Source organism: Buteo buteo, chromosome Z (genome assembly GCF_964188355.1).
Source record: "Buteo buteo chromosome Z, bButBut1.hap1.1, whole genome shotgun sequence".
Lineage (NCBI taxonomy): Eukaryota > Metazoa > Chordata > Aves > Accipitriformes > Accipitridae > Buteo > Buteo buteo.
Window position 1 is genome coordinate 68,390,770 of NC_134204.1, and position 11,530 is coordinate 68,402,299.

Consider the following 11,530-nt stretch of genomic DNA (forward strand, 5'->3'; position numbering starts at 1 on the left):
GTTAAGCTATGGTACAATGCCACTAACTTACATTCCAGGTACTTGTTAAACACAGGTTTTCATCTTTTATCTTTTCTATCCTAAAAGAGTAGTGGGCTCATCTCTCTCCAAAATGCTCCCATATTTAACTGAATATGGTGTTCTTTTCTTAGTTCTTAAACAATTCTTTGTTTATGCTGAGGAAGTCACACCGGCTGCTTATGCTCCAAACTGTTGTAGTTCATTTGGATACAGGCTGAAAGACTCTTCAGTTAAAGGAAAAAAATTAAAAGCACTTTCTGAAGTGTGGTACAATTGAGTGCCATTATGATATTTCACTTCTTTAAAAACACTAAGTTCTCATCTTAAAAACAAACTCAGGATCTCACAAAATAAAATATATACTTCTGAATTAAGTAGGCTCATTTCCAAACAGTAACTAGCAAACATAATGGAAGTCAGGATTAAGGCAAAGTCACCCTTTGCATCAAGTTCTTGCCTTAATTCTCCAACCTCTTTCTTGATATTGATTTAAAATCAGGCATACCATATGTATAGTATGAAACTAGTCATATTGTGCTTTCAGTCAAGTGCACAATCCACATATATTTCTCATGAGGATTTACATATTGGTAAAGATGCTACAGGGCTGATTATTTGTAGAGCAGAACTCTAAGCATGGAGATAAGCTTTTAAGAAACTGAACAGACAGTTCAGAGTATGTTATTCTCCTTTAGAAGTAAAAGTAGAGCAGAGTTCTATGGAATCCAAATCTATTTTCATTGCATGTTGTTTGTAATGTGTATAATGAGGCTGGCAATAAAAGTTACTTACCCTATCTGGCAAATCCTTTGTTGAGTGATGTTGTGGAAAGACATTACTTAGTTATTTTAGCTTAACTTAAAATATATATGCAAGAATTTCTCTATTAAATATGAATAAAATGTCTGCCATGCATAACTCATGTTCAATTCCATCAGTCTGCTCAGGATGCTGTGTCACATTAGTTAATACAGTTCAAAGAAAAATCTGTAAAATGTCTCTGTACTGGAATGCCAACTCCTAAGATTTATTACCACTTCACAGGGAAATAAGAAATACTACCTAGCTGAAAAATAAACTTGCTGAAACTAAGTCCTCAGTGAACCACTTGTGTTCTGTCAGGCTTCCTTGGTGAGATGTAAAACAACCACAGCAAATGAACCATCCTTCGTCTGAAATATTCCCCAGGCACTAAATTGCAGTGGGCTTTATTCTGTCAAATTTTAACTAGTGATGTTTCTCCAAAAATGTCAAAAGCTCTGAAAAGTACACAAGAGAAAGAATTTAAATTATTTATTTTCTGCAAACTAGTCCCTCAGTACCTAGATAAAGAAATAGAGCGTCTTACTAAAAAATGAGTATCAGTTATATCTACAACTTGTTTTAATTCAACAAAGATTCAGTTTTCAGTGTAAAATTCAACAGAATACAGCCTATGGATTTAGTAAGACAGGATAATAAAACCAAATTCAGTGAGAATACAAGTACCTATAGGTGATGTATGAACCTCGTCCAAGTTATGTGAACTTTGTTCATTCATATTATACAATGACTTCTAACATTGTGTAAATAATTCTCTGTGTAATGCTTTGACTCGACAATGACCCACTGGATAGGCAAGTAAAAAAAAATTCTATGAATTTAATGGGGGAGAATAAGAAAACTGAACTATATGCATACATGTCCTTGAAAGATGCAGAAACGTATTTGCGCTCACAGTAAACACTCAGTTCAATGTCCACTCTTCTAGTGGACAGAATTAAGAAAAATAGCTGTCTTAATGCAAATGGATAGAATATTATATATGACAAAAAATAAATAGGAAATGGGTCAGGGAAGGAAAAACATGATTATACCATGCTTATTGGATCTCTCTTGCAAATATCCATGAAAATGTTTTTAAGGTATAGGAATAATGGGAGATAAAATACATTTTTTTTCTCTGTTGAATACATTCTGCATAATTGCTTGGAAAGAGTAGAAGTTTCTTTTTTTCTCTTCAAAATTGAAAAGCAAGCAGGTGGTAAGACTGAAAGGAGAATGGTGGCTGAATACATTTCTGCAGTAATCCTAAAGCGATAGTTTGTATTAGTCATTTCTTATGCTTGTTTTTCAAACTCAGTTACTGGAAGTTATACACTTAATCTAATTTTACCAAGATTACTTTTTTGTTTACTGGTTAACTGTCAGCTGACAAATTGGTGCCTTTTTTCCCCTAAGGAGCTATTGGTTGGTGTCAGATGCAAAGTATTTCCTGTGGAGAAATACCCCTTTACCACTGGCATTCACTTCAGTAGTATGTTATTGCAAACATCTGGAGCACACAAGAAAAACACTGTCTGGATTCTTTCCTAAAGCACCTCCATCAGAATAGTCCAAGCAAGAGAAATGCCAGATTAAATGAGTGACACAAACATGGAAAAGGACTAGAGTACACTAGCAAGAATACAAAGCTAAAAAATGCAATTCTTTAATTTGCAGGCCTACAGTGGATTTCCTACAGAGGATACAGCCTCTATCTCAAAACCCCCTTCTGTTACTGCAATTAAAACCCCATTTTTTCTGTGTCATACACCATAAAGCAAAGGTGAACATTCACACATCAAGGCTTTCATTTTAGATTGATGAATTATCTATCAACAGACAATGAATCTCTGCCAATTGCTCCCCTACTCCCCAGATTCAAATTATGTTAAAAGCCGTAGTACAAACTAAGAGAAAGATGCCAGAAACATAAACGGGAAGGATCCATTACTCACTGATGAACATACAACTATATTGTGTGAGTGCCAAGTAGTCCCTTGAGGTACAAACCTAAACATCCAGGCACACCAGTCAGACTCTTCCAAACTCTAGAAAAATATTCTCATATTCCACTCCTAAATTCAGATAATTATAATTGAAAATATGTAATCTTTCCATTATTCAGTGCTCACTAATTATTATATAATGTTAATGTCAGCTGTTATTAATTTGGACATTAATGCTTTTCCACTATGCTTTTTTAATTTTAAACAATATTTTCAGTGAAACAATCTCCTTGCAGATTCCCACAATCAATTTACCTGGAACCAGTCACATCATTTCTAGCAGTCTCTCAGGACCTATGACCTGTCTTTAAAATGTCAGTTGCAGTGATGCATACCAGTATGTACATTTCATCTAATGCTTCTTTGAGAAGTGATGCCAGATATTTTCAAGGAAGTAATATTTTCAGTGGATATTCAAATGTCTCATCCACCAGTCATTCAAACAAAGTGGCTGTTCTCGCTTACCTCAGCTTTGAATTTGTTCTGGAGAATTTGCGATTCTCTGCAGCTGTGCTGTGAAAACTCACAACTCCCATTGTCCCTAGGTAAGAACTATTACTAACATATCTTCAGAATCAAGTGCATGCCATTTGCTTTATTGGTAATTACCACCAGTCTGCTTTTAGCTGCTGGTTCAGAAAAAGGAACTCTAGAGCCTATGCACTCTGGATTCTCATCCCAGCTGAAAGGTACAAAACCAACACAGTGATAGAGCTTTAACTTTTTCACAACATTGAATATTGGTTTTCTTTTAAAACAGTGGAATAGTTTCTAATCTTTTTAGCAAGCATCAGGAAAAATTAGTAGCACTTAGATGGCAGCAAAAGGCAGTTCTACCTTACCCTTTTTTATGATTTTTTTTTTTTTAAACAGGATGTAATGTTGCAAAAGCTTAGGAAGACAATCCAGATCAGACTGAATTTTTCCATTCAAATACAGGTGGGTTGTTTGACAAGCCAAGCCATTAAATACTAGTAGGTAACATGTAGAGAGAAAAACAGGCCAGTTCTACTTTCTACTTTCAGAAAAAAACCCATAATTAAACTTATAACTAACATGTAAGTACAAAGTACTAAGGAGAGATTCCTTTAAAAAGATTTTATTTATATGCTCAATCCTGTTTGCTTAAGAGCCAAAGGGTGACCTGAGGTCTCAAGGTCCATCAGATGAAGGATTCTTTCTTCAGATTTATAGAAGGGTTGTACTTAAATATTGCTCCCCCAAGTCAAGACAGAAGTCTTTTTACTGTTTTGTAGGTTGCATCAGTGAGAAACAAAAATTTGTAACTTTTGCCTTGTTTAAGACTTTTGGCATTCAATTCTCTTTTCTGCAACAGGAAGAATGTAATTATTGTGGATGTTTATTGAAGAAGTGGGGAAAAATGCATCCCCATTTCCAGGATCATCTCCAATGATCATTTATGCTAAAGTGTTGAAATTTTCATCAAACCTCGGATTTTATGTGATGCCTTTTGATGTTGGTAGACTTTCTGATTACTTAAGGTCTGTTGTTGCGATGCAGCAGTTTATTATAGCTGAAATGTTTTTTGCATGTCACAGATTCTAAGTCTTTGCACTCACCAAGCTAAGGAGTAAAAGATGAGTATAAGCTGTACAACAATCAGAGGTAAATATAAAAAAATCATCTCTTTGATTTGGCATTGCCTTTGACAGTACTTCATACATGTACAGACGCAAAGGCAAGGATCTTGAATCATGGCACAAAAAAGGTCTGTGCAGAATTAACTGCCATGGCTCTCTTCTGCATCATTTGGAGTAAGGTGACTCAGTTTTGTTTTTCTGCAGCACTGCCAAATCAGGCATTAGAAGACTTGGTAAATCAATTTCTGTTTACTTTTTATCTTACAAAAGAGACACATGATAAGCCATGAGATTCAGAGTTGTAAGTTCTTATATTTACTGTTGCTTTTACTTAGTACTTGTTAAAATATTTACTATCATAAGTGTGTTTTAACCATCAGACTGCTCCCTCTTCCTGTGGCAATTAGATACCAGAGAAGGGATTAGAGCCCAGATTTTGCACTCCTAGCAAGAAATTCTGATTTATAGGCTCAATCTCACACAAGCTCTGAATGGCTATTTAACTGAAGTTTACAAACTGGAAACTGGTATTTCTGAAGTTTCAAGACAGCTCAAAAACGCCCCAGTCCCCCATCTGTTGAAAACTGCCCTCTGGACTTGTGAGTAGGCCTTGTCACACAGAAGCCATGTACTGAATCCACTGAGACAGACAAAGAGGATCAACTCTAGCACTCAGTGAGGCCTAAGGCTGTCTTAGGCCACCAGAGGAAAGAAGGGACATAGTCCTCTATTGCTACACGCTTGGCGGCCCCAGGAGGTGTGCTGTACTTGAAGGCAGGGCTTGAGCAGGAAGTAGGCACCTAATGGTACTGATTCCACCCTCTGGAGTGAGGCTTCTGCGTGTCCTTAAGAACAGATATTTAGATTCCTAGTTTTCGCAAATACAGATCTTTGAGAGTCAACAGACTCACATTTGGGTAGCACCTGACAAAAAGTCTGAGTGTGGAAAGGGGGAAAAAGTGAATATTTACATACTTGTTAATCTTTTTTTCCCTTATTCCATGGTTGAAATTTCTGAAATGTTGGATTTAAAATTTGCTAGCTATGCAAAAGCTCAACATTTCTTTTGCAACAACACATCATCAGTAGGGTAAAACTAACCTGTCTCATGATGGTCTAACCCAACTCACATTCCCTATTAGTGGGTGAACAATTCAGCGCTTGGTGAATTTGTCTTTTAAAGACCTGACTATTTTTAAATTAATGCAAGGAGGAAGCATCTTTTAAAAATTATTTTATTTTTGAAGCTTTATAATAAGAAATGGAGCTGTATGAAACTAAACAGATAGTCTGTATTTTTGTCATTTGTCAAACATTTCAGATACTATTGCCACACTCTGATAGGTTAGAAAGCTGAGAGGAATAGTCTCTAAAGTGAGAATAAAGTCTGTCAATCCAATTAGTATTCTTAAATATTTGGTTGACACTCCTAAGTGCTAGGAACCATATGAAGACCTAAACAGTTAGACATCACTCATACACTTTTGGCTAAGACCAGACACACTTCCATTCTTACACTTCTGTTTCTCTTAGATACAAAACGGTGACTTGAGGGGAAAAAGTGTTGGCTCAGTTGTGTGGCAAGATGGGATATTTGGAACTTTCAGTATCCTGGCATGTAGTTCTTTGGAAGATATCCAAAGTACTCATGTCTTATTCCAGCTGGCATGTAACATACTCTTGCCACAGTCAAGACCTGAAAAGGTTTACTCAGTAAGTGTATACTTTTCTTACATCAGACAGAGTCACTTTTTTTTTTTTAGCTTTTACAATAGTACTACTGTCTCCCAAAATTATTTCATTTATCTGTTTTTGTTCCTTCTGATTTGATTCTCATTCAGATGGAATTTTCAATCCTTAAGGAGAACAACAAACCTTGAGGTAGTGTGTGTCCATATTGGAATAATTTTTTGAGAGTTTTTGTACATTATCTTTGGTTGAGATGAGGTAACACATCAAGAAAAAAATTAAGATTGATCACAGGTATAAATTTTAATCTACACTAAAATTGAATTCATACAGCCACAATGACTAAGCTATAATCTTTAACAGCTTTATTGAATAAAAGCATATACTTTAAATCAAAATTATTGGCAATCTATGAATGTATTATATCAAATATTGAATAATATACAGAGCAGTCCTTTGACAATGAGGAGCAAGTCATTGCCCTACTCTTCAGACTATAAAATCATACTACTGTCTCCTCCTTACGACCTTATGAATCTTGAATATTTTTTCTGCTCTGTGTCACACCTTCCTTCTCTGATTCCTTAGGACATTTCCATATGAGGCTAAAGGTTTATATTTGAATTTAGTCAGGAAGATTTTATGGTGTTCAACATCTTGAGTAAATTCTCTGATCACTCATAGCCAAAATGTGAAACAGCTCACCACGTCTAGCAGTGTTTTAAATCCTAATAGTCCTGCATTGCTCTTGAAAACACAGAGACAATGGCATACCTTCTCAAGTGGTTCTCCAGCAGATGGGAGCTCCTGTTGGTTACTCTCATGGGATACAGCCCTCTCCTTAGTCTTTCCTTTTGGTTACCCTAAGCCATTCTTCTGGGAACATGATTATGTGGTTTTTCTCTGTGAAACACAGAAGATCCCTCCTGCAATGCCAGTGACTTCTGGTCTCCCTTCCAAAGGTCATACACCTTGGATTTGATGTCACAATGCTCAAACTTTCGTTGCTTCATATTTTTCTCAGGAGTTAGACATATGTTTAGCAGCATCATTGGATAGGTCTGTTCTGTCAGAAGGGAGAAAGATAAGCTGAGGACAAGCAACCATTACCAGAATGGTTTTCTGACCTGTACTCTGCTCAGGAACAGGAGATGAGCTGCTGCTGCCAAAGGAGTTCTTCCAACTGCAGTTTGTGCCTGTCCATACAGGGATGGGACAACAAACTGCATGTACCATCGTGCAGGTGGACCCTGCATACCACTGATCTTTGAAATTTGTGGAAATCATACCGTGCTTTAAGTCTTCCCTGTTAAAACTGTTTTAACGTTTAGAATAATTGTATTTGTTAGCCAGAGAGAAAATCTAGGACTGAGAATCACACATGCATGATGATAAAAGCATTTATTTGCAGACAAGCCTCCACCACTCATTTCTAATGTTAGAAATATTGTTCTTAACTAGCTAGGGCTTGAACACAGGTCTTGTCTTTTACACAGTCAATTGCCCTAGCCACTAAGTTACACACAAATGATGTAAGCAAGTATATTTAAGCCACACCCAGGATTTAAAGACATGAAAATTAAGAAAATTGAGTTAACAGGTAAATTAAGGGTTATTTTGCAAACATGTTATGTATAGTATATGTGCATTGAGTAGAGTGGTGTGTATTATGAAAAGACAGAAATGAAGACACACTTGAATTACTAGTTGTTCTCAACCTTTCTGAAGACATTCTTATCTTCAAGAAGTGCAAGAACATATAGTTCTTCTTAAGATGATGTATTTATCTTTTTAGACATATCCTTGTTGTCTGCCCTCTGACAGATTTTTAATAGGTAAAGCTGGTGTCTGAGGTTTTTTTAAATTCTTGCCAGGAAGAGGAGATAGAATTTGGTTACTGTGGGAACAGCCAGTAGGGACATGATGTCACAGGTTAAAAAGCTGGATTAGTTGACCTCAGTGGCCAAGGATAAAGTGGCAGTAAGTGCTAGCAGCCAGGGAGTGTGCTTGCAACCCAGGTGAGAGGATCTGAAGACCTATTATGGATCCTCATTCTGCGTTTCTGCAAACAGCAGGTGGAAGGTTGCAGGTAAGCCCTGGGGGCCTCCAGTGGAGATCTGTCAGGGTACTTTGGAACTTTGGGGCTTGAAGCAGGAGAGGATGCTGCAAGCTCAGATGCGAATGCTGAGAAGGGAGGGAAAAAGACTCTGTTATGAGCTCTGATAGAGTAACTTTGGGAAAGCAAGTACTGCCATTTCTGGAGCTGCAAGTGATAGGGCTATGCATCACTCTAAGGTAAGAATACATAGCAAATAAGATTGCTCCCTCTTTCCGGTCACTAACATTCTTCATTCATTACTGTACTGATTTTAGAGAAAGAACTCTGCCTGTTCTGTTTGTACCATACAAAATTAGACCCATTTCAGCTAGGGATTTGAGAAGATAACTGCTATGAACTCTTTTAAAACCCAGCACAAGGATCATTCACTCAAGAAATTGAAAGACCTGGCTTCTAACACCTGCCCCAGAAGGACAGATTGGGTTTAAGTAACCTCAGGCAGAGAGACAGATTAATGAAAGACGCTTCTCGTATCTCTGGATGAATGAAAGTGGGACTAGCATCTTGTATATATGCCTTTCTTCCAAAAGAGTTCAGATTTTGAATTCCTATTTGAGATAAGTGTAGCCTGGAGCAAATCACTGAATTTATAGAGAAAAGTAGAGATGAAGCCTAAATATCTCCTAATTTAGCAACTGCACTACTGAGGACCAGCCTCACAAATGCTTACCTGTCCTTAAATATTGAATAGGGAGTTTGAACACTGAACCCGAAGCAGTGGTTTCTACAGCGGAATTAGGAGCCTTCCGTTAATTTCTGCCATGCTGAGGTTAAATTGTTTTTGCAGACCTACTCCTGAGTTTCCACTTCATACTTAAACAAGCTTTTGTTTAGATAAAACCTTGCTTTTTATGTCTAGAATCTTATTTTCAGACAGCTATATCACCAAACGCTGTACTTACAGAAATGAAATATTTTCTAAGCAGACTTAAACAGATTATCTCTAATTTAAACAATTAAATTTAAAACATGTTAAAAAAAGATAATACCGAAAGTATTAGTAGGTGTTTACAGTAATACTTAAATGGCTGTGTCATGCCATACATGCCAATTGAATAAATCTTTTTAATTCTTGAATTAACAAAGCAAGGTCTTTCACATTTGAAAGTCACAGGTTATCCACTTCCTTAGGTTAAAAGATTTTAAGCAGTATTATGTAAAATACTTATGTTCGTTGAATTAAACTTTAACAAACTGAATATATTCCTTATAAACACTTATTACCAGCACATGTATTTCTATAAACTAGGAATGCATCCTCTTGTCACAAAACAGTGGGTTCCAAGAGCTCCAGCTTTCCTAAATCACACTTAAAATGATTGAAGCCATCTAATTTGCACAAAAGAGCAGTGGAAAATTAATTTAAGAACACATTTGGTTTCACATATGTTTGCAATAAAACTGTTGTTTTAAATGACTTAATTAGAACAGTTTGTCATACTCACTGGAAACTAGCGTAAAGGCATTGTTGCGACCGCAAAAGTCAGAGACAGAGTGAAAGGACTGGGAGTTGAAGAAAGAGCAAGTGTTTTGAAATTCCTGAAGAGTTTAACAGTTCCACAAAAAACCCAACCCTTCTCTTTGTGTGAACACACATACGTGTTTTCCTAAGGGGAGAATTGCAAATTTCTTTTCTGCAATGTATTTCATCCTCAGTAAACTGTAGTTACTAAATCTGGTTTAAACTATGCTACATGTCTTACAGTGGCACCACACAGAACAAAGGGAAAACATACAGCCACTGCCTTGGCTTTTCCTTCATGGGATTTTGCACTTGGAGCTTTAGCTACCAGCAGTGTTCCTCAGAAGTCCTTTCAACACATTGTGGAAGGAAGGTTGGTGGAAACATCATGGCATAATGACCGTCAGTAGTGACATTCAGTGAAAATTTCTGGAATTCAAATGAAAGTCATTAACTGTGATTTCTGCTGATGTCCCCAGAGCAGGTTTCTCCTTTCAGCCCAGGCTCTGACCTGCACTCAGGTTCCTCACTAGCCAGCAGCACACATAGCAAGGAATTTTAAAAGCTTGCCAGACATAATTTTCTTTCCCCACAAGCTCACTAACCTTTATTCAAATGCTTCATCTCATATGTTCCTGTTTCAGGCAACTTTCTGTAGTATCAGCATTGATCTGGCCACACCACAGAGCCCAGTTTCTTCAGACAGACCCATTTAGATTTACACCTTCACTTATAGCTCTCCCTCCTCTTTTAAAGTAATTCTAAAATATGAATATTATTTGACTCAACTTATGAACAAAAAAAAATACTTTCCTATTTTCCTTGTTCTTACACAGACTGAGAGGATACCTTTCACAAGCTAACTTTTCAGCAGTCACTGCTCCGACCTTTCCACACCATTATTACTGGCTTCTGTCAAGACTGATCCCTTCAAACACGCTGTCACATCAATGGCATCACATACAAAATTTTGTGGTTGTTTTCACAGTGCTCTGTGTTCCTCAGACATCTAATACTATGAGCATAATATGGAAGTTTAATCACACTAATGAACAGGCATCCAAATAATGGAGGTACCTCAAAGCATTTTAAACATCAAGGAATAATACACAGTAACATGTATTACTCGGGTAGTTTAAAAAGTTATTTAGATATTTAAAAAACAAATTGATGTCTCAAGAGATACTCATATACATTGAGAAAACTAATTCACATTGCAGGAAATGAAGGTTAGAGGTGTAAGTATCTTTTAGACCCTCAATAAGTACTGAAATGCTAGAGATGAATGAAAAATGGAATTTTTTTCCCACTGGAAGTTTCATTATAAAGAAATACCCTGCAACTCAAGAGAATTCAAAGCCATGAATTTCTTCATTGTTTTCTTGAACTCTTCTTTAAGTACCAGAAATCAAAAGCAGATTCTGTTCCCTTTTCCCCTTCCAATTCTAGTATCTTCGAAGCAGGTTCACAACCTGTTTGTCTTAAGACCTCTTCAATGTCACACCAATTAGTCAGGTAAGCAGATTGAGAGCTGGGAGAAAGCAAAGACTTCCTTATCACTAAGAATAAATTCTCCATGCTTCCCTACCAGACATACTTTCCATCCTTCCTCTGTAAATGAAAAAAAAAAAAAAAAAAAAAAAAAGAACAACAAAAAAAGAAAGAGTGAAAGCTTTATTGGGACAGGCTAGAAATTGACAGAAAATCCCCATTCAAATACAGGTTGCTTCCCTTATGCCTCAATGGTGGGGAACTTAAAGTTTTGGGACTTTATATAGATTAGTTTTATCACCTAATTTTAGGTTTTGCAGATTTTCTGTATCATACA